Source organism: Sus scrofa, chromosome 7 (assembly GCF_054392235.1).
Source record: "Sus scrofa isolate SSC_HxYL_T2T_F1_AM1 chromosome 7, Sscrofa_HxYL_maternal_Yorkshire_Landrace_v2.0, whole genome shotgun sequence".
NCBI lineage: Eukaryota > Metazoa > Chordata > Mammalia > Artiodactyla > Suidae > Sus > Sus scrofa.
The window spans coordinates 101,344,811-101,370,430 of NC_139389.1; the positions used below are offsets into that span (position 1 = coordinate 101,344,811).

General features: G+C 37.2%; 3 protein-coding genes across 8 annotated transcripts in view; 1 reads left to right on the forward strand and 2 right to left on the reverse strand.

Moving 5' to 3' along the window:
• The window catches only part of LOC102159623 (uncharacterized), a 412,972-nt gene extending 404,690 nt beyond the window's left edge, over positions 1-8,282 (reverse strand). Inside the window, exons 1-2 of the mRNA XM_084969531.1 lie at positions 8,123-8,282; positions 3,207-3,763 (exon numbers count right to left, since the gene is read on the reverse strand). The gene's annotated coding sequence lies outside the window, so the exon portion shown is untranslated. The remainder of the gene's footprint in view (positions 1-3,206; positions 3,764-8,122) is intronic.
• Positions 1-25,620, forward strand: part of CCDC196 (coiled-coil domain containing 196) — a 137,305-nt gene that overhangs the window by 83,848 nt on the left and 27,837 nt on the right. The window lies entirely within an intron of this gene.
• Positions 6,312-25,620, reverse strand: part of LOC102162169 (uncharacterized) — a 58,981-nt gene continuing 39,672 nt past the window's right edge. The window contains exons 6-7 of one of the 2 annotated variants that reach the window (XM_084969525.1): positions 9,851-10,003; positions 6,312-8,282 (exon numbers count right to left, since the gene is read on the reverse strand). The gene's annotated coding sequence lies outside the window, so the exon portion shown is untranslated. The remainder of the gene's footprint in view (positions 8,283-9,850; positions 10,004-25,620) is intronic. The other variant, XM_084969526.1, reaches the window with a different exon arrangement.

Below are 25,620 nucleotides of genomic sequence, written 5' to 3' on the forward strand. Positions count from 1 at the left end.
GACTGCTAGTCCCTGTTTGGGTTCCCCTTCTCTGCGCTGCAGTCTGGGAACTCTCTCCATGTTATAAGTTCACTCATTTCTCTCCCTAGTTTCAGGGATCACTGCCCTGTGCTACCTGTTGTCCAATTTCTGAAACCCATTAATTCATTTTGTCCAATTTTATAGTTGTTTAAAGAAGGTGAGTGAATATAGTCTTTATTACTCCATCATGGCCAGAAATTCCTTGAGGCGCTCTTCCTAACGAGACATTATAGAGGTAAATAAAAGCATTAATTAAAAATAACTGAACCCCTTTTTTAAGATAGGTGTTTTATTTCGTTAGTTTAAACAATTAGCTAAGACATAAGTTAATGTTTAATCATGCATAAGAGTTCAGTGCATGGCCTCTGGAATCAGGTTGTCTCAGTCTCCATCCGTGCTGCCATTTATAAGCTGAAGCAGACTGGACCATGTTCTCATTCCTTCTTTGCCTCTGCTTCCCCATCTGTCAAATGAGAGTGATAATGCTACCTAATTTATAGGGTTGTTGTGAACCTTGAATGAGCCAGTGTATAGGATACTATATCCATTGTTTACTGTTGTATATCAAACTTGTATAACTAAATACTCTAACACTTAGTGGTTTAAAACAAGAAACTTTTTAGCTCACAGTTTGGGAGTTTACAATTTTTATTGTGTTTCTCTGAATGTTTGAGTCTTAGTGTGGCTTACTAGTGCATCTACAGTCAGTTGTCAAGGAGCTATAGTTAACTCTGCTTCTGGGGTTCAGCTCTTTGTTGGTTCAGATGATGGGGTAAATGGACCACATGTCCCTCATCCTCCCACATGGTAGCCTGAGCTTGTTCACATGACTGTTCAGGGTTCTAAGAGCAATAACACTGTCAGCTCCATTGCTCAAGTACTTTTCAAGTCTCTGCCTCTGTCAAATTTTCTATTTTCCCACTTAACTTACATAGCGTAGCCCAGAGTCAATGAAGGAAGACACCATCAGAGGTGTGAATACAGAGAAGGGACAAATTTGTGGCCACTTTTGCTATCTATCATAGATACTTAGTAAAATTATGAGGGCTTAATACATGTTAGGTTTTTTTCTTTTTTGTAATGTATTACAAAAATACAATAAGCCTTCACTAATTATTATTTGCAAATGATAGACAAATAATAAGAACCAGGTAGCTGTGGTATTAACTGTTAATTCTGTCTCATCAGTATATGGTTATGGCTAAAACAAATGTGTTGGTCTTAGCTCAGCTGATCATTTCACTCTGCTTCTGTGCAATCATTACAACTTCAAGGGCCATCTCTTGCCTCCACAATCATGTTCTGCTGCAAAATTCCTTCTCTTTGCACTCTCCGTGGGAACAGTCATATAAATCACCCAGAATGTTGGCAAGAAAAGAGTACCTTCTGAGCTGGTGCTTTTTGAAAAAAATCTTCCCTGCTTACCCAGAAATCATTTACATAGGTTAATTCCTGGGAGTTGAAATCCACAGCACCCCTTTTGCTGTAGCAGCTGTGAGAGAAACTTTTTTTTTTTTTTTTTTTTTTGCAGCATCACAGAAGGGTTGGTGCTTAAGCATTTTATGCCCACGTATGTGGGAATGTCTGGCAATAGAAATACTATGTATTGTTCCTGCACATTTGGAATTGAATAGCTCTCCTCCCCTGGATATGTTACTCTCCTGACACCAAACGCCACAATTATTGTCCCAATGAAGTATTGTCTGAATCTTCCTGTATCAAGTACTCATCTGTAAATTACTGCTCTGGTCCTACATTCCCAAATTTGATTCAATCATAGATAGTGTGTGCATATCCCACAAGTCTTCACTAAACTTCAGTAACCTACAAGTCACCTACTTCTCTGTGGCAGGATGATTCATTGAGATATTAATTTTACCTTGTTCTTGCTGCAGGAGGAGAATACAACGAATGAAAGGGCAATTTTCCTCATCCTATAAGGCTTCCAAGAAGCATAGGAATGTCCCTGTGACCAGCCTCCCTTACTTTGTGGGAATTATTTTAATAACATTTTTTGTGTTTCAGAAGAGACCCTGAAATTCACACCCAGATCTCTGTTTGAGAAGAAGCTGATGCTTGTGAAACAGACATTAATGGTCTGAATTCTGGATAAAGAAAAGGATTCCTGTAGAGTAGGAGGTTTTTGGAGAGGAGAGGTATAGTGTGTTTCAGGTATAGATGGAAGATTTTGGCCTTTACATCCATGAAGTGGCCCAGGAGTGGTCAGACCTCTGATGTGGGAACATAAGGATATCAGGTATCATGGTCTTTGGAGCCATGATCAGATTTGGTACAGAGAGTGTTCATATTCAAGTGGATCAGATAAGCTTGAACAATGAACATCTTAGTAGCAACTAGGATAAAATAAAGATCATGAGAGCCTTTCTCCAAGTTTCCTACACTGTATAAGTCCCAGTAGGGAAATATCCCTGTCCCCAATCCCCTGCTTATGTGCCTATAATTAGATTTTCTGCTAGCCCTAGCATGACCAAACCAGGAAGCAAAGTATGAATTATTTTTCTTAAACCCTAAAGTGTGAAATTGTACTGATATCTTCATAAAAATAAAATCTTCATCAACAAGTTCTAGGGGCTGGTGCTCTAAGGTGTTTTTTCATCCTTGTACTTTTTGGTTTCAAGCTAGTCACCAGAAATCCCTAGGATAATATGATACAGGAGTTGGTAGGAGTCTAGTTTGTCAGTGCTAAAATCTCCTCTGGATCTGGTGCACAATAACCAGCTAACTGGCACCAACAGGCCTGTTAGCAGGTGTGAGATAAAAAGGATTCAAATCCTACCATGTCCCCAAAAGAAATTACACAGAAATGTTGCTGCAGGACTTAACATTAAAAACTCTCCATCAGTTCTAGTTGGCTCTATCTACTAGTTCAAAGGCAATTTCCTTCCAAACTTTTAGCATTATGGATTCCCTCTTTCCCCTTGAACCTGAAAATCCAGCTGCGTTCTCTCGCCTCTGACATCAGCATCACTGGCTTTGATACAGCCAACCATCTGGTTGATGAGGCATGAGGCAGAATGGAATCCAGCTCCCTGTTCCCTGCTGTTCCCACATGAACACTACCAAATCAACTGGCATCAACCTGGATGGTGAGTTATGACTCACACTCATAAAGAATTAATGTATTAAATGACCCTGGGCCATAATTTCTGATGATCAATACTAACATTTTCAGATTGAGATTGAGGCGTCTCTTCTTGCGATATCATGGGATGTTTGGAGGATGCTTTTAGTTGGGTAATCACTCCAAGAAGTTCACCAGATTATGTGACATCATCAGCACAGGTGATAGCATAAAAAAATAGAATATTGAGAAAAGGACTTAACATTTTTAGCTATTTCATTGTTTAAGTATGAAATCTATCTGTTCGTTTACTATTGGAATTCATCCTTCTTCTAAAGCTGCTCTTTATTTTTCCTACTCCTTTTCACTGCCTTATTTGTAAGTAAGAAAGTTCTACTCATTGGCATTAACCATTCTCTTCACCTCCCACCCACAATAATACACTCCCCCAGCTTTCTTGTCATTTATAACTCAGGGAATTATAGAGGGAAAAGAAAGACAATAACAACTATAAAAAGGAATAAAAGTAAGAAGAGGCAGCGTGATGTGGAAACAGATTTTGTAATCAGAGAACCTGGATTTAGTCTTCATTCTGCTGCTTACCAGTGATTATATCTTTGTGTAACATCATTTGAATTCACTTCACCTTAGATTCCTAACCTGTAAATTAGGGAATAGCAAATGAGGTCAGGTGTGGTCTATGCAAACCCTTATTGATATTACTCAGTAAAGGAAAACTGAGAAGAGGATTTTGAACTTCATGTTAAACAAAAAATACAGGTAATAACGTGAAAGTTGCTAAGGAAAACTAGTTTCATTTCTTTTTCCCCGGTGAGCACTGAAGTAGGGACTTTACTTGTTCGGTTTAGTGCTTTCATTATGGAGACGAATTCTCTGAATAGTTTTTCCCTGCTAGGGTGAGAACTTTCCCTCTCTTTCTTTTTCTCTCTCCCTCTCTCTCATAGAAATTAGAATTTAGGAAACAACACCAGGCCCTGTACTCATTTATCTGCCTGTGTCCCTGAACTGTCCACTTGCCCTTCTCCAGCTCTCCTTTGAAACTGAAATATAAAAAGAAAAGAGCCATCCACAGCCTTGCTTAATGTGACTGTGCAAACCTATTCCATTCTTACTTTGTATTCAAGACACACATGCTCCTCCTCCTGTAGTATTTGCTGATATACTTTGCACTCCAGCTGCTGCAATATTTAAATCAGTGATTCAGTACACAGACCACACGATGTGCCACTACACTCCAAGAAGCAAGGTCTGTCTCTCCGTGGGGACAGAGGATCTAAGCATCTGTCATTCTTCTCCCATTGCTTATAATTAACCACACACCCCTTTACACATATAAATATTTATGTGCAAAAATAAAACTCCCTGGTGCCTTAAGCCAATCTCTCTTTTTCTCAGTGAGCTTTGAAAGTTTCCAAAATGATTTTTTTTTACTTAATTCAAGACTCTATAAGAAACTCATTGGTGTGAACTTATAACACATAATTGTTTTCCCAGAAAATAATTTTAAAACCTTGGAGTTAGAAGCAGGATACATGCAAACTTCTAGAATGTAAGCTCCATGAGGGAGAGATCATTGTCTATTTCATTTACATTCCCAAGTGTTTAGAAAGCCCCTGGTATAGGAGTTCCTGTCATGGTTCAGGGGAAACGAATCTGACTAGCATCCATGAGGATGTATGTTCGATCCCTGGCCTTGCTCAGTGGGTTAAGGATCCAACATTACCGTGAGCTGTGGTGTAGGTCAAGGATACAGCTTGGATCCCATGTTGCTGTGGCTGTGGTGTAGGCTAGCAGCTACAGCTCCAATTCGACCCCTAGCCTGGGAACTGCCATATGCCACGAATGCGGCCCTAAAAAAAAAAAAAAAAAAAAAAAAAGGAAGTTCCTGGTATAAAGTGTGAGCTCAATGAATATTTTTTTTTTAATGTTGAATGAATGAATGCACAGAAACTCCAATAATGAGACATGATTCCTGCTGTTTAGGATAAAGGGTTTAAGACTAGAGCTTCTAGGGAGTTCCCGTCGTGGCGCAGTGGTTAACGAATCCGACTAGGAACCATGAGGTTGAGGGTTTGGTCCCTGCCCTTGCTCAGTGGGTTAACGATCCGGCATTGCCGTGAGCTGTGGTGTAGGTTGCAGACGTGGCTCGGATCCTGCGTTGCTGTGGCTCTGGCGTAGGCCGGTGGCTACAGCTCCAATTCGACCCCTAGCCTGGGAACCTCCATATGCTGTGGGAGCGGCCCAAAGAAATAGCAACAACAACAACAACAAAAAAAAAAAGACAAAAGACAAAAGACAAAAAAAAAAAAAAAAAAAAAAAGACTAGAGCTTCTAGGTAAATATTGTAGAAACTGAAAATACTTTGATATAAAGTGAGGGTAAGCCAGAGTGAGAAATAATCACCCACTTATTTATTGACTCAATGAATGATTTAACTATTACTAAGCATCATTACATAAAGTCCTGAATTTTTTATAAACAATAAATAATGGTCCTTACCCTCAAGAAGCTCTTGGCTTGCATGGGATTCTCAAAGAATGGCCAGTGGATCTCCTATCAGTGTTTGTTAAAAGTGCAGATTCCTAGGTCCCACCCCAAGCTTACTGAATCAGAATCACTGAGGATGATCCTGGAAATCTGTATTTTCAACTTGCTAGCCAGGCACTTGCAAACACTATTTGAGAAGCTGATCTAGTGGAACTGGTATTATTTGACTGTTTCTCAGCAATTACCACTCGGGGTAACATTTACATTGTCACAGCCAAGCAACTCTTGGTGAACTAGTAGAATGTAATAATGTTAAAATAACATGACTGTTTTAGATTAGGTCTTTGGTATCCTATTGATTGGAGCCTACAAAATGGTTCTCTTTCAAACTAATCTCTACTGAGACTGTAATTTGAGATGAATTAAAAAGGTGTATTTTGCACAAGTAGACTCTTAGAAACAAGTCTAAACTGAATTTCCTCCATGTTTGTTCATTAAATTCCTAAACTTCTGTTTGAAACTTGCCCGAGGCCTCATCAATTTCAAGTATTACATTGTCTCCATTAACAAATGTCCTACGCAGCACTAATTCCAGAATTGACTGATACCTGCACACTTTCTTGAAAAGGCTAATTAGGTCCTCAGTGCCCAAGGTGTAGTCAGAATCAACTACTGTCTGTCTCAGAATGACACAGCTCTAATGTTCTGAATGCTTGGCTTTAATTATGTGTTTGTGTAATTAAGTGCAATTTTTATGACTACTGACATAGCACATCTTTAAACAACTTTGCTGACCCCCTGTCAATTGTAAGATTCATTTCCCAGGTGTTTTTCCCCACTGGAATATCTTCTTGGACCTGGTGACAGCAGGCAGAGCCTTTCACATCTTTAATTTTCTAACATATTGTTCAGTCCTGTTCTTGCATATTTCCACATTGTTCAATTCTGTGACTTCTACTGGCTCATGAATCATGTTTTTTATAGATCCTGACATCTTTAATAACAATTTCCCCCATTTTAACATTCATGCCAATCTTTCTCCAATTCCTCACCAAATATTTTTCAAATAATTTGTAAAAGTTTAATATTTTTTTCTTGTTCTATGCCTCAGAACTGTTACTTGCCATTTCTCTAAGTAGAGAATTAGTAGAGTTTGATCAATACTAGTGTTGGTTATTATTTATATATTGGTATATTATAATCTTACTCTCTCGTGGAAAATGTATATTAAATTCAACTCTAGCCAGAAAAATGAACATGCTTTGGGACTTACAAACATTGGGTACTAAGCTAGCTGCAAATACTTCCTCAAAATTTTGAAAAAACAGATTAATAATGATTTGAGATAATTCCATTTAATGTCTTAATGTTAAACTGTTCATATTTGCTGTTAATGAAAACAATTTTTTTCAACTCAAAGTGATGGTACTTAATGTTCTGTTAATTATGCAAAGAGCTAATCAATTTGTCCCTTAAATGGATGTTCAACTGATTAAGAGAAGCTAATCATCAGTTATGAAATCCATATGGCTCAGATGAGTCAGTGATAAAATGCTTTTTTTCTAACTTGGGGGCAGTAATTCTGTCTCCTTAAACTGACTCCTGTTTCAGTTAAGTTATTTTCTTCTCTTAAATATATAAATGTTATATTCTTACTGTGGATTGGGCATTTAAGGCATAGGTTAGCCTATAGTTTAGGAATCAAACCAAGGACAGTGTTATGGTAGTTCAATCTCTTGTGTAACCCCTAAAGGACAATAACTAGGCAAGGGAAACGTAATTCAACATTAAGAATAGATTGCTATGAATGAAATAACACTATAAGTTTAACTTTCTTTGACGATGTAAAGAGGAGTTAAGTATGTTAATTGTCCAGACTCTAAAAAGATCATTTTAATGATAATATCCACTCAGTGAATATTTATTAAACATCTATCAAGTGTCAGGTACTGTGTTAGTAAGAATATATAAGGCACAGTTCCTGATCTTAAAAGGCCAACGAAGAAACAAAAAGCAACAATCATGGCGGATCTTAAAACTCCTCATTTTAAGGAAGAAAATTCTATTTATAATGATAGTTGTTAACCAGACTCCTTGCAGTGATCATTTTATGATATATGCAAATATTGAATCATTACATTATACACCTGAAACTATTATATGTCAGTTATGCCTCAGTTTAAAAAAAATTTAACCAATCGTCATGGTAGATAATTGGATACATTTTTACCTATGAGAGTCACTCAAAAATAAAGAAAACAAAATAAAAAAGAGAAGCAGATTCATACTACAATGAGCTATAGCTTATACATGAGAGATTAACAGGCAGATAAAAGCTACTCATGTCAGAAAACAGTTCAATGACTCCACATTCAATTGACTGGCAATCAGAATGCCTGGCCTCTAATTGCAGCTTGTAGCTGTCACTAACGTCCTGTTTGACTTTGAGAGTATTTAAATTCTCTCTGTATTTCAACTTTCTCATCTGCAAAAGAGCAGTGAACTTTCTACCGTGCAGTAGAGGTCAATTTCAGATCACTTGGAGGAAAACCAGCACATCCTCAAGGGCTTCTGCACTTGGAATCCAAATGAAAAGTGCATTAGTCGATCAGTCATTCGGTCAGTAAGTATCTATTGATTATCCACTGAGTGCTCTCCAAGATGCCAGTCCCTGTGAGAAGAGAGAAAATAAAATGATCATTTTCTTAATTAGTTGCTAGCCTTGTTAGGAAGAAAACAATATGCAACAATAATGAGGAAGGAAATAAATAAATGACTATTTATTAGGTGACTACTATATGCCAGACATTGTTATGCTCTTTCAGCATGCTGTATTATTTAAGAGTGAGCAAGTGTATATAATCAAACACTGACTGTGTAGCCTGTTAAGAGCTGTAGAGTGTTGGAGGAGAGAGATACCAGTTGTGCTACATTCAGGCGTGACTGCATTGCAGTTAGAGGATTTGACCTGAGCCAAGATGTTAGACTGTTTGGGAGGAGGTGAAGTTGGATAGAAAGCCCCACATTCTAGAGCAAAGGGATCAAAACCAAAGAGGCAAAGGTCAGAAATTTATTGTGGTGGATTTATGAGCATATGCTTTTGCTGAAACAGAGGTCTTATGGACGGATGATGGGAAACTAGAGGTGGACTTTAACAGAATTATGTAAATTTTGCAGGAATGTCAATTTAGGAGAAAGTGGGTAGAAAAAAAGAAATATTTGAAATAGGGATATAATGAAATCTCTAGAGTAGTGAACTGATGTGACAAGAGAGGATTAAGGGAGATTGATCTGGTAATGGCATATTGTCTAGATTTCAGGGTGCAGCAACTGGACCATCAGGAGACTGGCTTTTTCTGATCCCATATTTCTGATTTCTGAAACACCCAAATCACAGGTTTTGTTCTTTTAATTTGCAGAATAATGTATCACTGAGAGATTTTAGATTTGCTATTTGAATTACTGAACCTTCAGTGACAGATGGCGTGTAATATAGTGTTAATCCTACTTTGTCCAATTTGAGATTTGTCATGCAAAGATTTTTCTCAAACAGACAAGAGTTGTTTATTTGCCCAACTTATATTTCTTCACAGTCATCCTATCTACCTTTCAGTTCAGTGTTCAGCTAAAACAAAGTCATCAAAATAATGCCATTAATCCTTTTCTTCCTTCAACATCCGGGCATGGTGAACGCTTAGCCAAGGTGAAATAGGGTCATGACTCCTGTGGGGTCCTCAAAGCTTTTCGTGGAATGAGAAGTTTGAGGTCAAAGAATCAAAATGAAAGCTGCTACAGCAACTGCCCTCTCTGCACAAAGACTTAGAGCTTGGAAGAACAAGAAGGGAGGAGCAGTGAACAGGAAGACGAAAAGTGGAGATAAGATGGTTGTTCTTTTTAAGTCTAGAAGAGGAGCCTGGGGCCAGTTCAAGACACAAGCTCAGTTCTGCAATTGCCTGGAGCATCTTGAGAAACCCCTAGGCACACCCCCAATGGAAGTATTCATCTTCTGTCCTTCCTTCTCTGTTTCCCTCCTCTCTATCTTCAGCTTACAACCTTCCTCCTCTGCCAGAAACAGTGCTTTTTAATCCAGACCCACTATTAAAGGGGAAAAAGAGAGTTCTTTTGGTTGTGCACAGGAGAGGCTGCCATTTGATTTTTATGGGAGTACGTTCTTATAAACCATGCTTCATGCCTATCTATCTATTTATCTATCTATTCATAGATCTAAATATGTATTACCTGATACCCTTTTATAAGCAGGGCCATGAGGAATCTTGATTTCCAGGCCTATCTGGAATCATCAAAAATGTTCCTTACTGCTATATTTTGTCCCTTATTTTTCTTTCCTCCCTGACTCTTCTCTCCTCAAGGTCTTCTCTTCTCCATTCATGGCTGAAAACACACAAAGCAAAAGACAATATGGGGGATTTCCCTTTTGGTTCAGCAGTTAAGGAAACTGACTAGTATCCAAAAGGATGCTGGTTCGATCCCTGGCCTTGCTCAGTGAGTTGGGGATCTGGCATTGCCATGAGCTGTGGTTGCAGACATGGCTTGGATTCTGCTTTGCTGTGGCGGTGGTATAGGTCAGCAGCTACAGCTCCAATTCAACTCCTAGCCTGGGACCCTCCATGTGCTGCAGGTGCAACCCTAAAAAGTAAACAACAACAACAACAAAAGACAATATGGGGACTTTCCTTAAGAAATATTGAATCTACTAGAGGAGACTCACTTTCTGGAAAAGAATGATTGTGTAGGGGGACATCCAAATACACACCCTGTTTCTTCATTTTTGTCAATAGCCAAAGGACATCCTTCTTTCAGACATTGGTAGATCTGAAATTGCATCACTTTAACCACAGCACTATTCACCATGGTTTCAAGAGTAATCATGCTGCAGACCTTTATGTTTCTCTCTTGCTTCTCACAGAACCCCAGTGGGGATTAAGTAACCTCTGCTAGAAGACCTATATTACACAGGCATGAGCTCCTGGCCACTGAACACAGAAATACTGAGATGTCCCTCTGTGTTGGAGCGTTAGAAGGGAAGGTCAGAGTTCCTGTCATGGCTCAGTGGTTGACAAATCCGACTAGGAACCATGAGGTTGCGGGTTGTATCTCTGGCCTCGCTCAGTGGGTTAAGGATCCGGCTTTGCCATGAACTGTGGTGTAGGTCGCAGACACAACTCCAACCTGGAATTGCTGTGGCTGTGGTGTAGGCTGGCGGCTATAGCTCCAGTTGGACCCCTATCCTGGGAACCTCCATATGCTGCAGGTGTGGCCCTAGAAAAAGACCAAAAAAAAAAAAAAAAAAAAAGTGAAGGTTACATAGTCTAGAGTCTGAATGGAACTTTCTGAACCCTTTTAATATTCAGTTTTCTTGATTTCTAAAACCATGCATATTCCCATCATTTCTAATTTTTTGTTCTCTTCCTTCCCTCCCCTCCCCTCTCTCTTTTATGTGCACGCATGCACGCGCGCGCACACACACACACACACACACACACACACACACACACACACATACCTCTTTATTTTCTTTTACACCAAATAACTCCTATCTAGTTCCCTGTATTTTCCTCCATTTCAATTGCATGTAAAAACATCAGCAATGATTCTAAAGCCATAAAGTTTATGATTTGGAAATACTATATTCTAATTAGGTAACAGTGCATGGAGCATCCGTATACCCTTTCAGATCAGATTATGACTACTACATTTCCAGAGTGGCCTTACCCCACTTTGTGGTCAATTTTGTGATAGGAAATTGGTAAGTTTTTAATAAATGTTATTCACGTTTACTTACTCTGAACTGGTCTTCAGATTACTCATCAGTCCCTACTTTTTGAATCACAGGTGTTCCTGAAGTAATAATTCTTTACTGCCAATCAATAATAATTTTCCATTAGTTAATGAATGAGCTTCCTTGTAAGAACTTTGGCATATATCGGAGTATTAAAATAGAGGAATGGGATGGAGTAGAAAAACCAACATTTTTTTATGTTAGGCAAGTAACAGAAAATCAGAATTTTTACCGTAACCTCATTGTGGTGATTTAAAAACAGAATAGGACTCTGGTAAGGAAGGATTTAATGGCCTTAAAAACATACAGGCTCTATTTGTCCTGCATGTCTGACAAAGATATATTTTTCACACTTTTTCTTCTAATGCAGTAATATACTATCATACCTGTTATATTAAATGACATCATTCCATTTCAGCCTACTTAAAATTCATTTTTAAAATTAAAAATACTTTTTGACTCTTGTCTCAGAATGTTTCAGACACATTCTACTACATCAGACACATTTCACACCCACATTAATCAAAGCTCAGAGAAATTATTACTAAAGATGTGAGATTGACAACACTGTCTTTTTAGACATCTTGAGCAAATACTATACTGCACAGAAGATGGTCTTTACCCACAGCTCCATCTGGCCTCTTTCCATTTCTCCAATAAGCCCTATTAAAAGTTTTTACTTATAAGCCAAAGAAGCTACCACACAATAAGAAAAATCATTGATATTTTTATAACCAGGTCTATTTTTGAGTCTACTGAATAAAACAAAGAATAATCAATGGCAGATGTGGTTATAGAAACTCTGCCCAGTTCAGAAAGTCTGAAAGAATTGAAATAATCTTTCTCCTGAAAGCCATATTGCTTTCCATTAGAAGTGATATGGTCATTTACTTATACAAAGCTCATTCACATCAAGGCTCAGCAGTGTTTTTCTTGGAAGTGCATTCATTTTCTATTCAAAAAATATTTGCTTGGCATCTGTTATGCACACAAATTCATCATATTGAGGACCCACCAAAGAAATATTGAGAAAGAAGAACACAACTCAAGGTATTATACTCTCTAACTTCAGACTATACTACAAAGCTATAGTAATCAAAACAATATGGTACTGGCACAAAAGTAGATAAGAAGATCAATGGAACAGACTAGCGAGCCCAGAAATAAACCAACACATCTATAATCAATTAATCTAAAACAGTGGAGGCAAGAATAAGCAATGGAGGAAAGATGATCTCTTCAATAAGTGGTGCTGAGAAAACTGGATAGCTACATTTAAAGGAATAAAATCAGAACATTTTCTCACACCATATACAAAAATGAACTCAGAATGGGTTAAAGACCTAACTATAAGTTATGACACCATAAAACTCCTAGAGGAAAACACAGGCAGAACACTCTTTAACATAAATTATAGCAGTATTTTGGGGGGGGGACGGATCTGTCTCCTAAGGCAAAGAAAACAAAACCAAAAATAAACAAATGGGGTCTAATTAAACTTAAAAGCTTTTGCACAGCAAAGGAAACCATCAACAAAATGAAAAGACAACCTGATGGATGGGAGAAAATATTTTCAAAGGCTATGTGATAAGGGGTTAAAATCTAAAATATACAAACAGCTCATACAACTCAATATCAAAAAACAAAACAACTGAATTAAAAAATGAGCAGAAGACCTGTATTCACATTTTTCCAAAAAGGATATACAGATGGCCAGCAGGCACATGAAAAGATGTTCAACATTGCTATGATTGTTAGAATGGCTATCATCAAAAAGACCACAAATAAATGTTGGCAAGGATGTGACAAAAAGAGTACATTGTTGATGGGAATGTAATTTGGTGCAGCCACTATGGAAAGCAGTATGGAGTTTCCTCAAAACACTAAAAATAGAACTACCATATAATCCACTCCTGAGTATACATACAAAGAAAATAAAAACACTAATTCCAAAAGTTATATGTAAGCCAATATTCATAGTAGCATCGTTTACAATAGCAAAGATATGGAGGCAACCCAAGTGTCCATCAACAGATGAATGGATAATGAAGATGTGGTATATATATATACATATATATATATATATATAAAACTCAGCCACAAAAAGGATGAAATTTGAAATTTTGCCATTTACAACATGGATGGACCTGGAGGGTATTATGCTTAGTGAAAGAAGTGTGACAGAGAAAGACAAATACTATATATCGCTTGTATGTGGAATCTTAAAAATAAAACAAATGAATATAACAAAACAGAAATAGGCTCACTGATATAGAGAACAAATAAGTAGTTACCAGTTACCAGTGGAACAAGGAGAGGAGCAGGATAGGGGTGAGGGATTAAAGCACAAATTACTATGTATAAAATAAACAAGCTGCAAGGATATATTGTGCAGCACAGGGAAAACAGCTAATATAACTTTGAGTATAATCTATAAAAATTTAGAATCGCTATGTTGTGTACCTGAAACTAATATAATATTATAAATCAACTATGCCTCAATAAATTTTTTAAGGAAAAAGGAAAACTTTTTTTTTTTTTTAAGTACTGGGTATACAAGATTCCCCTTTTGGGGGGGCTTACATTCTAGAGTAGCATTATATAACAGAATTTTCTGCTGTGATGGAAATGTTCTATATCCTACTGTCCAATGAGGTGGCCACTAGCTACATGTGGCTATTGAGAGCTTGAAACGTGGCTAATGCAGCTTAGAAACTGGTTTTTTTTTAACTTAATTTTAATTAATTTTAATTTTTATTTAAATAGCCACATGTGACTAGTGGCTCATATATTTAGTGTGGTTTAATGCATGCATGAATGTGGTGTACATGTCTGCGTGTGTGTGTGTGGTGAGGGAGTAGAATCATACTCCATAAATACTTAGCTGAATAAGAAACATCAAATTATACTAAATGCAAAGCAGACAACTAAAGTAAGGTGATGTGATAGAGCTTGAGCTGCTACTTTAGAATGGTGGTTAAGGAAAGAATCTGATAGAGTGACATTTAAGCTGCCATCTGAATGACAGGAAGGATCCATGCAAAGATCAGAGGATGAGCATCCCAAGGAGAGGAACAGCTAGTGACAAGCTGGTTAAGGTAGGAATAGAGTGAGATAATACACAGAAAATGCTTAGAGCACTGCCTGGCACATAGTAAATAATCAAAAAATGTCAATCATTTTCATATTTCCTCACTCTGTCTTTCTGGCCTTGGTCTGAAAAAATTGCCTGAGTGTGATGTGGTAAATATATGTCCCATGTTTCTAAACTGGTTAAGTTAGACCCTCACTGGAGGCTCCCCCAGTGTGAAAGGGTTCATCCCAGTTCCTTGTATCTCTTCCTTATCTCTGCTTTGGGGAGCTAACTGTTTTCTTCAAGAAGCCATTCAAAATCCCCATTTTCAACCAGAAATTCTACTTCTAGAATTTGCTAAATTTATCCTAAAAAAGAACTAATAATTTATGTTCATATTTAGCAGCAATGTTATAATAATGAAGAAGTGAATTCAGAAAAAGTAGTAAGTAACAAAAAACTGAAACAAAACAAAACAAAACAAAAAGTAGTGAATAAAAACAGAGGTTTGTTTGCATAAATTGTGAAGCACCACACATACAATAGAATCTTAAGCAATGCTAAAAAAATAATGTTGTACAGAAATAATGAATGACAGGGAATGAAGTTCATAATACCTACATTTTTAAAAAATTTTTAAAAGCAGGCTACAATGCAGCTTATGCCCTATGGAACTATTTGTTTACTGCATAAGTAAATATAAACATATAAGATGTCACAGAGGTTTTCATCAAAATGTAGTGCATTACTCACTCACTTCTCCCACTAACACTGAAATGGTCTACTGACTAGTCTAGAAAACTGGCCATTCTTGTATAAACTCAGCCTAGCCTTTCTCTTGCAAAGCAGATGGTGAGAAGAAAGGGGACAAGTCAGTTACAACTAGAAGGCAGAAGCAGCATTCTGCACCTTTCTAATTCTTCTCTGTTTACCTTTTGGATTAGAAGGGTTTTTTTCACTGGGGTTTCTCTTGTGTCAACACCACCAGTACCCACAGGAGTTATGGATAACAACAGAAGCAAAATTTATTATATTTCCTCTGTAGAACTTTGCCCATGGTCACTGCTGTGATTCGAGGGTCATTGTCCTAGCTCTACCTTTCAAATGATTTTATGACTATTTAGGAATTTTGAAATTGTTCAAATAGTAAATGATCAAAATTAATTTCCTTGCCTTTTATCATTAATGGTAGTATTTTTAAAAACAAATTATAAACTCACTTTTTTATATTCTTAATTTTGAAATACATGAAATCCTTTTTAACCAGAATAATGGAGAGTACTTGTTTTAACTTCAGAAATGGAAGGGACTGCTATTAAAGTAATCAATATTTAAGGTCATTAAATCTTTTTACAATACATTCAGATGGTCATTCCACAGTCTCTGGAGGGAGATTTATGATTAACCATAAAAGTTCATAGTAAAAATGTCATCTTCACATATTTTAATGAAGATGCTATAATATTTGTTCCACTTTTTGAGATCACTTTCAGTCCCTGGCATTTTGAAGCAAAGAAGAGCCCTTTTAATGAACATTAATGTACATTTTCTCCAAGCTTCAGTGTTTCCATCACTTGAAACTGTAGGCATATATTAGCTGGTAATTCTTAAACTAAGATTAAACCAAGTGAAATTGCCTATTTTTAATCTACAAAAAAAAAGCAGTTTCATATGGTTCATCCAAATATGGTCATTAAAATTATATAAATGATTTTTAAAATAAAGCTCCCTAAAATATTTTTAAACAATTACTTTTACACAGGGGTTTTTTGTTTGTATGTTTTTAATCTGGGATTTACCAAAGGTTTTATAATCAATTATGTTCTAAGGGAAAAAGGAACAAGGAGATATTAAGTATAGATTATGAAACTTGCTCTACGAAGTAAACAGATTAAATGGGCAACCAAGGAAAGAGCCTCAGGGCTAAAATAATCTTTTTATCCATTCAACAAATACTTGTTGAACATATACTATGTGCTAGGCTCTCTTTACAAAAGTGCTGAGAACATACAAATGAACAATTCCTTCATGGAAATGTGGTCCAGTTTTTTCCTTAATTTTATGTAAGTATTCTCATGAGTATATTTCTTGTTCAGATTCTAGGGAACATTTAGCTCCTATTTATGCTTTTCTCAGAGTATAAAATATTTTATTGTTTTACATATGATGTTAAAAATATCATTTTCTTGCAATGAATTTATATTCTTTTTTTTTCTTTTTTGGTTGCACCCACAGCATGAGGAAGTTCTCCCTGGCCAGGGATCAAACTCATGCCACAGCAGTTACTAGAATCACAACAGTAACAACACTGGATCCTCAACCTGCTGAGTCACCAGGGAACTCCTGAGTTTATATGTACTCAAGTACCATTGTCACATACTCACATACCATTGTCACCCCTGTTGTATTTTTTTTTAATTGTAGTATAATATGTATAACATAAAATTGACCTTTGTTTTTTTGTTTTTTTGTTTGTTTGTTTTTAGGGCCGCACCCACGGCATATGGAGGTTCCCAGGCTAGGGGTCTAATCAAAGCTATAGCTGCTGGCCTACGCCACAGCCACAGCAATGACAGATCCAAGCCAAGTCTGCGACCTACACCACAGCTCAACGGCAATGCCAGATCCTTAATCCACTGAGTGAGGCCAGGGATCCAACCCTCACCTCACGCTTCCTAGTCGGATTTGTTTCTGCTGTGCCATAACGGAAACTCCAAAATTGACTTTTTTAACCATTCTGGTGATATAGTTTTTGTCATTGAGTGTGTAAGGAAAGTGTTCAGTCTGTGTGCATTTAATACTATAGATCTATGTGCATTGGACACTGTGGATCTGTATAATGAAGTACCAGAAGTTCAAAAAGTAGGATACTAAATCAAGAAAACAGTGTACCGTTTGGGAAACTGGCAATCAGAGCATGGCTGCAACTTGGCAGCAAGTTCTAGATCAGTACTTCCCAAACATGTTTGATCTCATTACAATGTGGTGATGAAAAATCAACATGAGCTCATAAAATATAAGCATCTGGATTAGAGTAGATGGTAAAAAAAATGGGCTCTAAGAAAATGTGAGCCCTGGTAGACATAGTCAAAATTGTATCAATATCACAAATATGCATAATACAGGTTGAAGATCATGGGAAATAGACATACATTATTGTTTAGATTAAGTTGGTAAAATAATGACATCTGACTATGCATTAATTAACAAACTGACCACAAGTCAGTTATGCTTTAGGTAAAAGATACAACTTCCTTTGCTCTTAGAATTGCAAGCCATTTCTTGAAGACAGACTTTTGCATAATAAGAGTAACAGAAATGTGCTTAGTATTTTTCTCACATATATTTTTGAAAAGCATTTCTGAAGAAAATATTGCTAATACCAGGTTTTTGGGTTTGTTCTTGTTTTTGCTGAACCTATTAATATCTTAGGACAGCTTGGGTATGTTGTCCTATATGCCATCCACTATAAAGGATTAATAAAAAACAAGTTTTGGTCTTGTGTGGCACCTCACCTTATTTTTTAAAAAGGTTTTGTGAACATAGAGAATGTCTTCCAATTTATGTGGCTATCAGTAATCTCCCATTTATTTATCAGATTGGGATTGGGATATTAAATAGAAAGCTAAAATGGCCAGCTAATTAATTAAGGAGTTCCTCCTTTAGATTATAAACTCTGAGCGACAAGGAGAGACTCAGTTCCTTATTTAAAGCACCTAGCATAGTTCCTTGTGTATAGAAGAGATTTAATAAACATCTGTGAAAAAGATGCAGTATGGCCTACTCAACATCCCTAAATCAAATTCTAACCCAGCCTCTTAATAGCTGAACTACCATGAGCAAATTTGTTTTTACCAGGATTTGTTAATCCTTCATTAATTATATGATGACGACAATTTGTTCCACAATTGTTATGAATAATTGAGATAATAAATATAATGTGTCCAGTACAAACCTGGCCACAAAATGGAGACTCAGTGAATGTTAGATCCTTCATACCAGAGTCCATCCTAGAAAAAAATGATAAAGTGAAGCCCCCTTCCACTTTCTCTTTTAGTACCCAAAGACATTTTCACTTGTGGTGAGTTGATTTGGGCTAAGGTACAATTCCTGGATGTTCAAATTCCCTCTTTTGTCAGTATAGTTAATTTGTTGAAAAAGTTGGTGACCTTTAAGGTTTGTTTCAGCTCAGGGATTCTTTCAGCTCATCATTCCCCTCCTCTCCTCCCTACCAAATTTCAACTTAACCTGATAAACTAGGCATCAGGGAAAACCTACTGCATATTGCCCAAGGCTTTCAGAGGCAATTTTCCAGGCACAAGCAATTAGCTGTCCTAGGCAAAATTGCACAGTAGGCAAAGCTTGCCTCCTCCCTCTCCTGTGGTACCCACCCCCATACCTACAGGATTCCTCAACTGCCTTCAACCTGCCAGAGCACTCACACCCACCTACAGTTTTGACTTCAACCCCAGCCTCAAGCTCTAAACTTTGCCCCTCTGTAATCTTCTCTTCTCTCTTTGAGGTTCATCTCAGCTGGGTTATACAAGGTAATCTGATTTAAGCTTTTCTGACTGATACCTGCATTTTAAAGAAGACCGTGTTAGCATAAATAATTAAATATGTATGAGAAATATTTCTGAACCCTTGACCCATTAAGATGTCCTTTGGGAGTTCCCGTTGTGGCACAGTGGTTACGAATCTGACTAGGAACCATGAGGTTGCGGGTTCGATCCCTGCCCTTGCTCAGTGGGTTAAGGATCTAGCGTTGCTGTGAGCTGTGGTGTAGGATGCAGATGTGGCTCGGATCCCAAGTTGCTGTGGCTCTGGCGTAGGCCGGTGGCTACAGCTCTGATTAGACCCCTAGCCTGGGAACCTCCATATGCCACGGAAGTAGCCCTAGAAAAGGCAAAAGACAAAAAAAAAAGATATCCTTTGCCCACTCTAGGCTACCAGATCTTGCTCTACCAGTAATATCTCTTCAAAAGAATATACGCCCTTTCTTATATCCTTGCTTAAGAAATATTACCAACCCAGACACCTATCGTCAATTAATCTTTGACAAAGGAGGCAAGAACATAAAATGGGGAAAAGACAGTCTTTTCAGCAAGTATTGCTGGGAATACTGGACAGCCGCATGCAAATCAATGAAACTAGAACACACCCTCACACCATGCACAAAAATAAAGTCAAAATGGCTTAAAGACTTAAATGTAAGACAAGACACCATCAAACTCCTGGAAGAGAACATAAGCAAAACATTCTCTGACATCAACCTTATGAATATTTTCTCAGGTCTGTCTCCCAAAGCAAAAGAAATAAAAGCAAAAATAAACCAATGGGACCTAATCAAACTGGCAAGCTTTTGCACAGCAAAGGAAACCAAAAAGAAACCAAAAAGACAATTTAGAGAATGGGAGAAAATAGTTTCAAATGATGCAACTCACAAGGACTTCATCTCTAAAATATACAAGCAACTTATACAACTCCACAGCAACAAAGCCAACAACCCAATGGAAAAATGGGCAAAAGACCTGAATAGACATTTTTCTAAGGAAGATATACACATGGCCAACAAGCACATGAAACAATGCTCAACATCACCGATTATTAGAGAAATGCAAATCAAAACTATCACGAGATACCACCTCACACCAGTCAGAATGGCCATCATTAATAAGTCCACAAATAATGAATGCTGCAGGAGGTATGGAGAAAAGGGAACCCTCCTGCCCTGTTGGTGGGAATGGAAGCTGGTACAACCACTCTGGAGAACAGTATGGAGGTACCTTAGAAAATGATACATAGAACTACCATATGACCCAGCAATCCCACTCTTGGGCATATATCTGGACAAAACTTTCCTTAAAAAAGACACATGCACCCGCATGTTCATTGCAGCACTATTCACACAATAGTCAAGACATGGAAACAAGCTAAATGTCCATTGACAGATGATTGGATTAGGACGATGTGGTATATATACACAATGGAATACTATTCTGCCATTAAAAATAATAATAATAATAATGCCCTTTGCAGCAACATGGATGGAACTAGAAACACTCATCCTGAGTGAAGTCAGTCAGAGAAAGACAAATACCATGTGATATCACTTATATCTGGAAGCTAATATGTGGTACAAATTAAACTTTCTACAGAAAAGAAAATCATGGACTTGGAGAATAGACTTGTGGTTGCCAAGGGGAAGGGGAGGGAGTGAGGCGGATTTGGAGCTTGGGGTTAATAGATGCAAACTATTGCCTTTGGAATGGATTAGCAATGAGATCCTGCTGTGTAGCACTGGGAACTATGTCTAGTCACTTATGATAGAGCATGATAATGGGAGAAAATAGATTGTGTGCATATATGTGTAATTGGGTCACCATGCTGTACAGTAGAAAAAAAATTTTATTGGGGAAATAGCAATAAAAAATAAATAAAAGCAGGTTTTGAACAGGAAAAAAAAAGAAAGAAAGATATATTACCTTTTTTTTTCTTTTTTGGGTACATCTGTAGCTTGTAGATGTTCCAGGGTTAGGGATTGAACCCAAGCCACAGCAGTGACAATGCTGAATCCTAACCACTAGGCTACCAACTAACTCCACAATGTCATTTCTTTTGTCTTATAATTCCTACTTATCTTGCATGAAACTCTTAAGTTATATTAAGTAATTCATGATGGAGTAACAATGACCAGGTGAACTTCTTTTTTTTTTTTTTCAAACATTTGGTATAGGACTACAAGTGTCTTAGTCTGATAAATTAAGAGTGCTACTTTAGATAAGGACTTTGGTAATATCCAAGGAAAGATTCACTGGAACAGAAGGAGTAAATGATAGAGAGAAGACTCCCTGGGGTGTAAACATTACACTCTACTGGCAGACTCCTTGAAATGAGACCACTGAGTCCAGTGACTCTTTGCTAGAGGACCTGACTCCATGCTGCTGATTCTGTTGCAGATGAAGTTTGTCAAAGACTTCTCCTTAGAATGGGTCCTTATCTACTTTTCTCTTTTCACTACTTTGACTAACCTGTGTTATATGCTAATTGTGTGCAATAAACCAAGTGACTCATGAATTGAATCATGGATATGTTTCCTCTGTCTTCAATCCCATGATTCTTACCTAGACTTACTGCTGGGCCATGTGTCAAAACACCAGTCCTTATGATAAATTAACCAATGCCAACAGAGTTTTTAGAGGACATGCAAGTCTCAGTGACTTTATTTCCATATTACCCTTCAATCTGTAATGCCTCGCTATCCTTTCTCCGTCTACATCAAATCAGAGGTCTCAAACTGGTGGCCTAGGGATTCTACAGGGCCCTGAATATGTTTTGTTTGGCTATTCATTGAGCCTATAATAGGTAATGAAGCACATATTATTCTTACCCAGCAACACAAGCAGTTTAACACCTATTCTGTTCTATCTACTTCACATATTTATGTTAACTCTGCACAAATCACCAGAGTTTGTCAAGCCCTGCTCATCCTTCAAGACCTCTCATCCAAAAGCTGTCTTTTCCATGAAGATTTGGGAATAAATCCTTTGCACAGTTACAGCTTGTTAGTTGCTAGTTGCATTAGATGAAAGCACATAGGCTTACACAGGGGCTCTGAATAGAATAGTTGACTGCAAATACCACTCAACAGAGTGTCATGGTGGAGATTTCAGACTGTGGCATCCAGGAAGCAAGAGATATTTTGAGGCTGACTGGGCTTTTCTGTGCCTTTAAATTATCCAGTGTAGGAACTCCTTTACCTCTAGGAATGCCTAGTACAGCCTTGTACCTTCCAGTGACTCTGGAGGTGGTGTTTACCCTTATATCCTATACATATCATGTCAATATTTATAGAAATTGCATTTGCATTATGCAACATCCTTTTCTTCCTTCTCACGCATAAACTGAACTATTGGGATCACTTGGACTACAGCCAGGACCCACTCCTTGTTTACCTTTCCCCTCATCTTAGCAAAATAAGCAAAAGTAGCACATCTTCCTCTCAATTACCTCCACTGCCACGACTCTCCCAAAAGGTTAAGCATAATAATAATGACAGTAATCATTTAAAAAAAGTGGGGAGGGAGGGGCACAGAGGGGGGGGAATCTAGTGCCTTGGAGCTTTGCTATGGACCTACCATATAAAAGCCATTCTGCTGGTATTTTGGTAACTGAACCTCCTTGGACTGGAGATTGAAAGGACATATTATTCTAAACCTTAATCTTTTGCAAACAGCATAATGGCAAAATTCCAGCATAATAATACTGGACATTTACATAATGCCCTTTTTCACAGGCATTCATAGTACTTTGCAAAATTTTTATGCTTTTTTTTTTTTCAATATTAGATAAGAAGAGAGGAGAAGATTTATTGATTCTAGATAGGGAAAGACAGATAGGTAAAGCCTGGGGCGGGGGAAGAAAGAAAATGTGAAACAGAAAGCTTAACTGTGGATTCCTGACTCTGAACCTAATGTTTGTTCTCTCCACTATTTTTCTAGTAGGGAAGGATTTTTTCCTTTCTTGAGTCTGCTATTCAGTAGCACCAAGAGAATATTGAAATGCAAAATAAGAACATTAAAATGGCCTTTAGAATTGGATAGACAAGAGACATGTTTAGTAGGCAGAGTTTATTAAAAACAGGGTCCATATAAACCTATTTTTATGAATTCAGAAACTAACAGCAAGTTAAAATTAGAGGAAAATAATAAATATCCACAAAACAAGTTTCATCTTTGTATACCCTAATGATAGAAGACATAGGAAATTTTTACCTTAAAAAAGACCAGACTATCTTTAAATAACTAAGAGTAAGCAGTAATAAATTATAATCCATCTGATAAATTTCTCAAAACAAAAATACATTCAGCTTGGACTCAATACTCACTAGGGATTTTTTTCAGAATACTAAATTTGGAAGCAGGGCAGAGGGAGGAGGCAAGTAATATATAAAGTGATTAAATTCTGAGCCTGATTTAAAAAAAAAAGATAGCAAAAAGAACTAGTGATGCAATAATAGCCTCAGGGATTTAAAAAGAGTTCCTCAAATATATCTGGGGGTTAAGAAACACTGGAGAGAAAATAGGCCCATTAATAAATGACAAATGAAATGAAATGAGATTTTGAAATAGTTGGGATACTGAACTGCTTTTTTTTAAAGTAGATCTTTTAACAAGGAAAACAGAAAAGGGGATAAAGACAGAGAAGCAACAAGATTTGTCAGCAGAATGCTGATAAATAAATAGCAAGCAAGGGAATTCAGTCTTGTAAAAAATAAGGATTTTCCAAATCAGCAAACTTGAAGGATATGCCTTCTACTAGGGATAAGAAAGAATTGAATCATTTATATTCTGAACCACATTTTCTCTTGTATCTTCATCTATCCAGGATGGTCAAACCATATTATCAGCCCCAGAAACTACATTAACTCCATGAAAATCACCAGGATTGTGTTCTCACTTCTAATATCCTCAAGTAATTTCATATGCTTTTAACAAATATTATTTGCTAGTTCCAAGTCTGTACTAGGTACTGTGAATACAAAGACTGAAAAATTAGCACCTATTCTAAATCACCCAGCTTACCTCTAAGTTTTGTTCAGGATGCCTCTTGCCTTTCACCATGCACACTCACAACATCGACTAAAAGCATACAGGTTATTTTTTTCCTTTGTATGACATTTACTTATCTTTATTTGTAAAGCGAGGACTCTGAAACTAAATACACATGACCTTAAACGAGCCAATCATAACCCTGAAGCTCCCAGAAAGCCAATCAACTTTCTTCTAAAACTCATTAACAGTTGTAATTGAAAAAGTAACTAATACATATGGTTAACACTTCAGACTCTCGAAAGGAATATATTTTAATATATAGTTAAAAGGAAGTATTCCTCTTAACCTAAATCACCAGACCCCTTCCCCAGAAGTGATGGCTATGGAATTATTTTTATAGTAGTCTTTCATATTACTTTTCTTTCTTTTTTTTTTTTTTTTTTGTCTTTTTGCCATTTCTTGGGCCACTCCTGCGGCATATGGGAGGTTCCCAGACTAGGGGTCTAATCGGAGCTGTAGCCACCGGCCTACGCCAGAGCCACAGCAACGCGGGATCCGAGCCGTGTCTGCGACCCACACCACAGCTCAAGGCAACGTCGGATCCTTAACCCACTGAGCAAGGGCAGAGATCGAACCCACAACCTCATGGTTCCTAGTTGGATTCGTTAACCACTGCGCCACGACAGGAACTCCCCATATTACTTTTCATGTACAAACATCGGTATATGAATATATTTTTTAGAAGAAATTATAAACAAGCTGATTTTAAACCCTATTCTACATTTTGCCTTTTTTAAAAAGTTACAATGTATCTTGAGTAGCTTTCCATATTAGTACATATAAATTGTTATAATAACTGTATTAAAAACTAACTGCATAATATAGCATTTTATTGTACAGATTACTATAATTTACTTAACAAGTTTCCTATATTACACATATTGATTGCTTCCTCTCTTTTACCATTACGGCCAACTATGTTATTTATGCATCTATAAAAAGGAGATAATAATATACTTTTGTGCAGCGTTAATGCAAAAATTAGATAATTTATGTGAAAGCACCTAGAATGCCTAGCACATGTTAGGCATTTTTTTATGTGTGTTAACTAAATGAATGAATTAAATGAGGGAGCAAATGAACCAACAATACTCCCTGTCTTGTTTCCTGTCCAATGACAGTCTCCACCTCCTAGCATGAAAGATTTATGATAGTAGGGCTTGTCTGTCTTTGTTCACTGCTGAATCCCTACAGCCTAGAATAGTGCCTTGCGTACAGTAAATGTTTAAATGAAATAGGTTAATGAATTAATATCATTAGCCACCATTCTTTCTTTCCTGTGACTCAGTTTTAATTTTGAGATAAAAGGGCCTACTTAAGATGAGAAATGGCACAACCTTCTTTCAAGAGAGATTATTTTTAAATTGACCCTAAGAAAAGTTAAAGAGCAAGGCCACTCCCAGATGAGTTTGGGACACTGGCAAACTATCCTACCTGCCCACGATAGTGTCATTTGGAAGGAGGTTGCAGTGTTAGCAGCTTTCATAAGCCTCTTGAGAGGTCATTACTGGCAGAAATTTTG